Source organism: Mus pahari, chromosome 21 (assembly GCF_900095145.1).
Source record: "Mus pahari chromosome 21, PAHARI_EIJ_v1.1, whole genome shotgun sequence".
NCBI lineage: Eukaryota > Metazoa > Chordata > Mammalia > Rodentia > Muridae > Mus > Mus pahari.
Genome location: NC_034610.1, coordinates 43,869,853 through 43,877,176, shown reverse-complemented (window position 1 = coordinate 43,877,176; position 7,324 = coordinate 43,869,853). Strand labels below are relative to the sequence as shown.

Genomic DNA, 7,324 nt, shown 5'->3' with positions numbered 1-7,324 from the left:
ACTTGGAACACAGAAGCAACTGGATCCCTGAGTTCAAGGCTACCCTGGTCTACATAGTGAGTTCTAGGACAGCCAGGGTTATAGTCCCAACAAAATCATCAAAATAAACTAAGTTAAGTAAATGACTTGGGCACAATGAGAAAGGAGTGTCATCCAGTACCAGGTCCTCATTAGGGCTCCACAGCAAGACCTTGCTCAAAGGAGGGCAGTGGTGGTTGTTTTGTTTCTAAATGGCATTTTGTGTCCCAAGCCTTCTTACAAAACATTTATAGAAGTAGGGAAAAGGTAATATACAATGAAATGAAAAAAAAGTTTTTTTTTCTTAAAACTAACTCAAAATCTGAGTTTACAGAAGGTAACACACTCCCAACCAAAAGAAAAAAGAAAAAAAAGGAAAAAAAGAAATGCCCCCAGGGTACCTGGGGTTGAACCCAAGGCCTTGTGTTCATTAGGCAAGAACCCTACTTCCTGAGCCACCTCCACGGTCAGTTTACAACACTCTTAATCACTTCATCTGATTCAGGTCGACAGTCAAGTTTCTCAATTTAGTCACAAGTAAAACCTAGAGAACATAAATGTCTTTTACCTTGGGCTTTATGCAGGATCCAGAAGTCAGTGATGTCTTTGAGATACTGCTAAGATTCTTCTTGTAGAGAATGTTATGGGAAACTAAACTCTAAATTCAAATCCTAGCAAAAATTAAATAAAAAAAAAGGAGTTTGAGTTTATGGTAAACCAGATATGCATTGGTTATAATACATATATTGGGTATACCAATAAATTATGTAACCTAGACTGACTTTGATCTCTCCGGTACTGAAATTATAGGCATGTACCTCGCCTGACTTGGGAAACAATAAGCGTCTGATCATAACAATTTAACTAAGGAGGTCATGGTGACAGACAGTCCTAGCACTTGCAAAGCTGAACAGGAGAATGGTGATCTTGAGTTTAGCATGAGCTATGATGTAGCAACAGCCTATGTGACAAAAGAGGCCAGAGATATGGCTCATCGGTTAAGTGCACTAGCTGCTATTCTCTGCTGGGACTGTTCAATTCTCAGAACCCAAATGATCATTCACAGCGCCCAACTCCCCAATCTCCAGTTCTAAGGGATCTGACACCCTCTTCAGACCTCCAAAAGCAACAAGCAGACCTACATGCAGACAAACATAAAATAAAATAAGTAAACTAACAATAACACCTATAATCCACAAATTAGGGCAAAAAGGCAGAGAATCAGTCCAAGTTCATCCTCAGTTATACAGTGAGTTTGGAGCTCCTAGGCTACAAGAGATCCCACACAACTGTCAAAAAAAGGAAAAAAAAAACTTTCTAGTCACAACACAGCAGAGTATCATGTAACTGATACCTGAATTTTAACTGCAGTCACCTGACCTTTTCAGAACAAATGTCATTACAGCCTGCAGCCAATATTCAAAATGCTGTATTTTCTAACACCTATAACAGCTTAATACTCTGCCCATTTTCTTAAAACTTTCTTTTATCTAAAACCAACTTTTAAGAATTCCTTCAACTGCAACCACAGTAACAAAAACAGTCTTACACAAGGATCTGATGAACCTAAGAAACAATCTTACACGAGTATCTGATGAACCATCTAAGAAATAGGCCGCAGCCAGGAGGTGGTGGCGCACGCCTTTAATCCCAGCACTTGGGAGGCAGAGGCAGGCGGATTTCTGAGTTCGAGGTCAGCCTGGACACAAGTCTATAGGGAATTAATACTCCTAAGTTAGTTGGTCATTACTATGCAAATAAATTAAATGTTATGCAGTTATCAATGCTGAAAAGGTTACAACACTGCAAATAATATTCAGAGATTATCAGATATATGTAAAGATCAAAAGCAGTAAGAACAGAAATTAAACAAGAATATATAGCTGACATTAACAGGCTAGCACTCAAAGTATTCATAAATAAAAATACATAAATCTATGTAATGATCAAATTTATAAATGCTATTTTAGAATACAAAGAACGGAGAGTTAAAATTAAACATGTCAATCAATAATAATATCCCTTAGTTACTGCCCTTCAACTGGGAAATTTTACAAAGCTGTGAAACCAAAGCCAACCTCAAGTGGACTTTGGCACAAAAAAATAAATACAAAATAAAAATAAAAAAAGAAGAACACCAAAGAAAGAAAACCTAAATGGAAACCCCAAATTCTAACAGCATTTGGGAGATGGACATGTTGGGGGCAAAACAGAAAGATGTGTTTGTGATTTTTAGGGTATACAGTCACAGACTATAGGAAGTTTGATCCAGAATTTGACTGAAATCTCAAGAAAAAATGCCAGTATTTTGTGCACTACACTAACAAGTGCCTTACATGGCTAAAACTCAAGTATTAAAGTTTAAATGCCAAACTTTCTCTGTTGGGCAGATCTCAGAGTTGGAAGCCAGCCTGATCTACAGAGTGAGTCCCAGGACAACCACAGCTACACAGAGAAACCCTGCCTCAAAAAGCCAAATGAATGAATGAATGAATGAATCCATAAATATCTTAGAACCTTTTTTTGGAATGATGTGTAAGAGTGGCTAGAAAACAAGGGACTTCAAGCGTGGTGACAAATGCTTCCTAAGCCTGGGTTACCTCAAAAAATTAAAAAGGAAAAAAAAAAAATTTAAAAGGCACTGTATCACATCTATAAATCCAGCCTCTTGTGTCAGGATGCAGAAGGCAGAGACAAGGGTATTTCAACAAGTTCAAGACCAGTTCAGTCTATATAGAAGGTTCTAAGTTAGCTACGGCTAATCAATTAGATCTGTCTCAAAACAAATAAAAACAAAAAACTAACACAAAGCTGTCCAAAGTAGATTCTTTGGCTTATAATTTCAAACATAAGTCTTCATTTAGCAATATTAGCACCCAAATTTAAAGCAAATTACTGCCATCACATCTTTTAAAATAGAAAAACACACCGTAGCTAATACTCATTAGTGACGTTAAATCGGTTAGAAAGCCCTAAACTGGGTTGGAGAGATGGTTCAGCAGTTAAGAGCACTGACTGCTCTTCCAAAGGTCCCGAGTTCAATTTCCAACATCTGTAACGGGATCTCATGCCCTCTTTTGGTGTGTAGGAAGACATCAACAGTGTACTCATATACATAAAATGAACCTTAAAAAAAAAAGTTGGGAGCTGGAGAGATGGCTCAGAGTTAAGGGCTCTTCCAAAGGTTCTGAGTTCAATTCCCATCAACCACATGGTGGCTCACAACCATCTGTAACTAGATCTGGTGCCCTCTTTTGGAGTGTATGAAGACAGCTACAATGTACTTACATATAATAAATACATCTAAAAAAAAAAAGTCCTAAGACATTATAAGTTCAGATCAGTACTATTACTTATGAAGTTCACAATCAGACTTATTTCCAATCTAGGGTCAAAAATATTAAATGCCTATAACTCCAATACTCAGTATTTTTAAGATGAAGAAGCTAGACACCATAACACACAAACCCATATCCTCTAACCACAATCACTTACAATTACTACTCAGAGATACACTGATCTTCTAGATTCTCTTATTAACCAGTACAATTGCTACCCAGAGATATACTGGTCTTCTAGATTCTCTCATTAACCAATCATAAAAATTACACAGCTGATTTCAGATAGTGGATCGTATTCCATCAATGATTTCAAATACAGTTCCTGGGAATTACCAATCAAAAGATCTAAAAATAACTGGAAAAAGCTTTTACATCACAAAGAATCTAATGCACCTTAGTAAGTTTTTCAACAAATTCAACTAGATACTAGCCTAAAAGGCAGTGCTTTTTTCAGACCGGCTTTCAAGTCCTCAAATGAACTACTGCTTTCTAAGACAAAACAACTCTAGGACAGGGGATATGCTCAGCTGACAGAGCTTTCCAGCACACACAAAGCCCCAGGTTTGGTTCTCAGCACCACATACACTGGGTATGGTGGCTGAAGCCTGTTATTCCAACACTGGAAATCTCAGTTATTTACTATAAACTACTTTAGAGACATACTTCCCATCACACTACCTTGAATTTGGTTAGAATCACACACAAAAATGCAAATAAACTGGTAAGTCTTTAAAGGTCCTTTATTGCCTAACAGTACCAACTATTCCAGTTAGGGCTAATCTAGAATGCAAACTCACAGTGAGGACAAGACATTTTGTTCTATGCTTCCCTTTTAATATAAAACAAATATATACGCTGTACCAACAGGATGTGAGTCTGAAGTGACTAACAGTTTTAGGTATATTCGCTTTCAATTTCTGTTCTTTTTTTCCTTTTCAATTCTAATAGAAAATTTAAATTTAAACAAAAGGAAGAAAGTACAGGTCCTCGACTTTAACTATATAAACTTAAAATGTTGGGCATGAATTTGCACATGTATAACCCAAACACGCATATACATGGAGTACCCGTGGTTCAAAGCCACTTGGGCCCAAGATAAGATCGTCTGGGATACAGAAATCCAATATTCTTGTCACTCCCTAGACCAAGAAAACAAATCTTAAAACTCAGCAGGGGTCCGAAAAAATGATGAAAAAAACTATTATCCCACCACTCCCGAAGCTAAGGCAGGAGATTAACTGGGAGTTCAAGGCCAGCACTGGGTGACAGAACTATAACCTTCTTACTTCACCCATTTACTCCACCAATCACCGCTGCCAATATCCTCCATTTCTAAAGTGTGCCAACTCTTACCAAAAAAAAAAAAAAAAAAGTTATGTCAGCGCTTGGATTACTGAAAAGGGCCCTTGTCAGTCGCACCCTTTCAGACTCGAATCCCGCTAGAAACGGGAACTACGCACCTACTGATCGCACCTACCGATCCTCTACAACAGGGAGTTGGTAGGGAGCCAAAACGAAAAACTTGGGCGCCAACACCCGGGTGCCCGCCGGTCGGCTACAAGCAACAGATCGAAAGCCTCCATCTGATTAAACCGGGCCTAAACCGACGTATGCACCCCATAGAGGCGAGGACGGCGGCTTAACCGCCACGCCACGCACGACGGGGCTGATTCCGCTCGCTTCACTTTGTCGCCGCTCCCCGTGATCTCCTCCGAGCCCCCCCCCCGAAGGCTCGGACCAGGAAGGAAGACGCCGCCCCCTCAAGGCCAACGACGAGCAAGGCTCCGCAAAAAACACACACGCGGCGGCGTTGCCATGGGCAGGGGAAGAAAGGGAGGGAAAAGCACGCGTGCGCAGAGCCCTGGGCCGGGCGCGCGCAGGAGTCCCGGCGGAGGCCGTGGGGGGGGGGAGGGTCGGAGGGCGGCTTGCGCAGGCGCAGGCGCAGGCGCAGGCCTCCCTCCGGGGCTCCGGCCCCGAGCCAGGTTCGCGGCCCGGCTCGCTGGTAGCGCGGCTCCCCATCCCCCACTCCGGCGGCCCGCGGCGCCTTCCACACCCCGAGGGAACGAGGGGAAAAAAAACCGCGCGAGTAACGGCTCCGGCTCGGGGTGGGGGGGTCCCCGTTCTCGCCGCCGACCCGTCACCACGCGTCCCAACCGCCCCGTCGCCTCGGCTTTCTCCTGAGGAGGGACTCGAATGCGGCGCCGAGGCCTACCTGACGCGCCGGAGCACGATGTGCGTGCGGGGTTCTACCTCCGTGGTGACTACACCGCGGCCATTGCCCGACGCCAGAAGGAGAAGAAGACCATAGAGGCCGCCTCGTCGCGCTAGCTCGGCTCCGTCACTTCCGACTTGGGGCGTGGCCTTCGAGGCCGCTAAATCGCCAAACGGACCCCGCCCACCGGCCCCGCCCAGGCGCCGCGCGAGAACCGCGGCGGAGGGTAGCCCGAGGCTTTCTGGGAAGTCCCGTGGCCCGGGTCTCGCGAGGGGTAGCCGGCAAGGGGGCGGGGCGAGGGCGGAGCCGGGGCCCCGGAGGGCTGGGCTGCCTTCTTCTCCGGGGCGGCTCGGCTTTGTTAGACGGAGACTCGAGACTGATGGCTCCCGACTTCGGAGCTGCAGGTAGCGAGCCTGGCTCCTTCCGAGGCGGCGGCCCGGAGCGCACCAGAAGCACTCTCTCACTGAGGAGAAGGCCGGGAAACCGACGACGCAGAGCTGCGTCTGCCCGGAAGCGCCGTCCCGCTGACGCCTAACGTGACCGTTAAAGGGCAGACTCTGCCGAGTGGCTTCGGCTGAACTCCGCCCCCGGGCCGATCGTGAGACTTGGGTCGTCTAGGCTACTGCGCCACGGGATGGCTCCTAACTTCCCGGACGCCAGAGCCTGGCCCCTGAGGCTTTCTCAGAGTTTTCGTTCGGATCCGGAAACCTCACGCCCCGACCGGACCTGCCAGAATCGAGAGTATAAAGGAGAAAGCCAGGATTGAATTGAAGCAAATCGCAGACCTTCAGACTACCTGCTGTTCTTACCAAAGCGGGACCACTCAAAAGACTAAAGCCCTTATTACGGTCTGATGTTTTAGGACAACGTTAAATTCCTTGAAGGATTTCAAAGTTGTAATTAGCAGCCTATCAGTTAAGTTCAGCATTAGAGTTTGATTCTGATCTTTAACCTTGTTCAGGGCAGTCTGTCCTCACAATCCAGATCACTCCACAGTGGAAGTGCCTGACTGTCCAATGAATCCTGATTTTGACTGTATTTTAATTGGGCAATCTGCTCCGCACCCAGCTCCCACTCTCATGGTGGAAGCTATGATTTGCACTGTATGCGGGACCCTGGTAGGTCTAAAACAAACAAAGTAGGAGCTCAGAAAATACTTGTCAAGTAAGTGAACTGTATTTACATGAAGCAAAAAGACAGCACAACTCTCCTATTTTATATTAATGAGACAGCAGGGGCCAATAGCTCTTGATCTATTCAAAATACCAAAATCTAATCACTTCGAAGCTATTAAGTCCTGTGCAATTCTAGTACATGTTGGAAAGTTATCTTTTCATCTAAGACAATCTAATTTTTCGGTCGTTGAATCCCCTGAGCTAGGCACTGAACCTGGAACCTGCCTGGTACGTGCCACACAATTGTGCAGCCACAGAAGTACACCTTCCTAACCTAACTTTGACCTCAAATAAGTCAATGTGTTACCAAGAAGGAAGACATTGGAACAAATAAATAAATGGATGTCTAACGAACAGGTTGGGCCTCCCGAAAGGAACTCGGTCGGTAAAGGAGCCGTTCCCAAGCCCAATACAACCTGAGTTCAATCCCTGGGACCTTTATGGCAGAAGTGTAACAGGGCCCAAGACAACTCACTCCATGATGAAAGTACCATTCAGGCTGTAAAACTCAGCAGGCAGGCAGGCAAGCCTATCTGCCACAATGAAGCAAACCTAACCTATAGTCTGGGGAGTTTACC

General features: G+C 44.6%; 1 protein-coding gene across 1 annotated transcript in view; it reads right to left on the bottom strand.

Moving 5' to 3' along the window:
- Bclaf1 (BCL2 associated transcription factor 1) overlaps window positions 1-5,659 on the bottom strand; it is a 25,947-nt gene extending 20,288 nt beyond the window's left edge. Inside the window, exons 1-2 of the mRNA XM_021221118.2 lie at window positions 5,572-5,659; window positions 587-689 (exon numbers count right to left, since the gene is read on the bottom strand). The gene's annotated coding sequence lies outside the window, so the exon portion shown is untranslated. The remainder of the gene's footprint in view (window positions 1-586; window positions 690-5,571) is intronic.
- Between the last annotated feature and the right edge of the window lie 1,665 nt (window positions 5,660-7,324).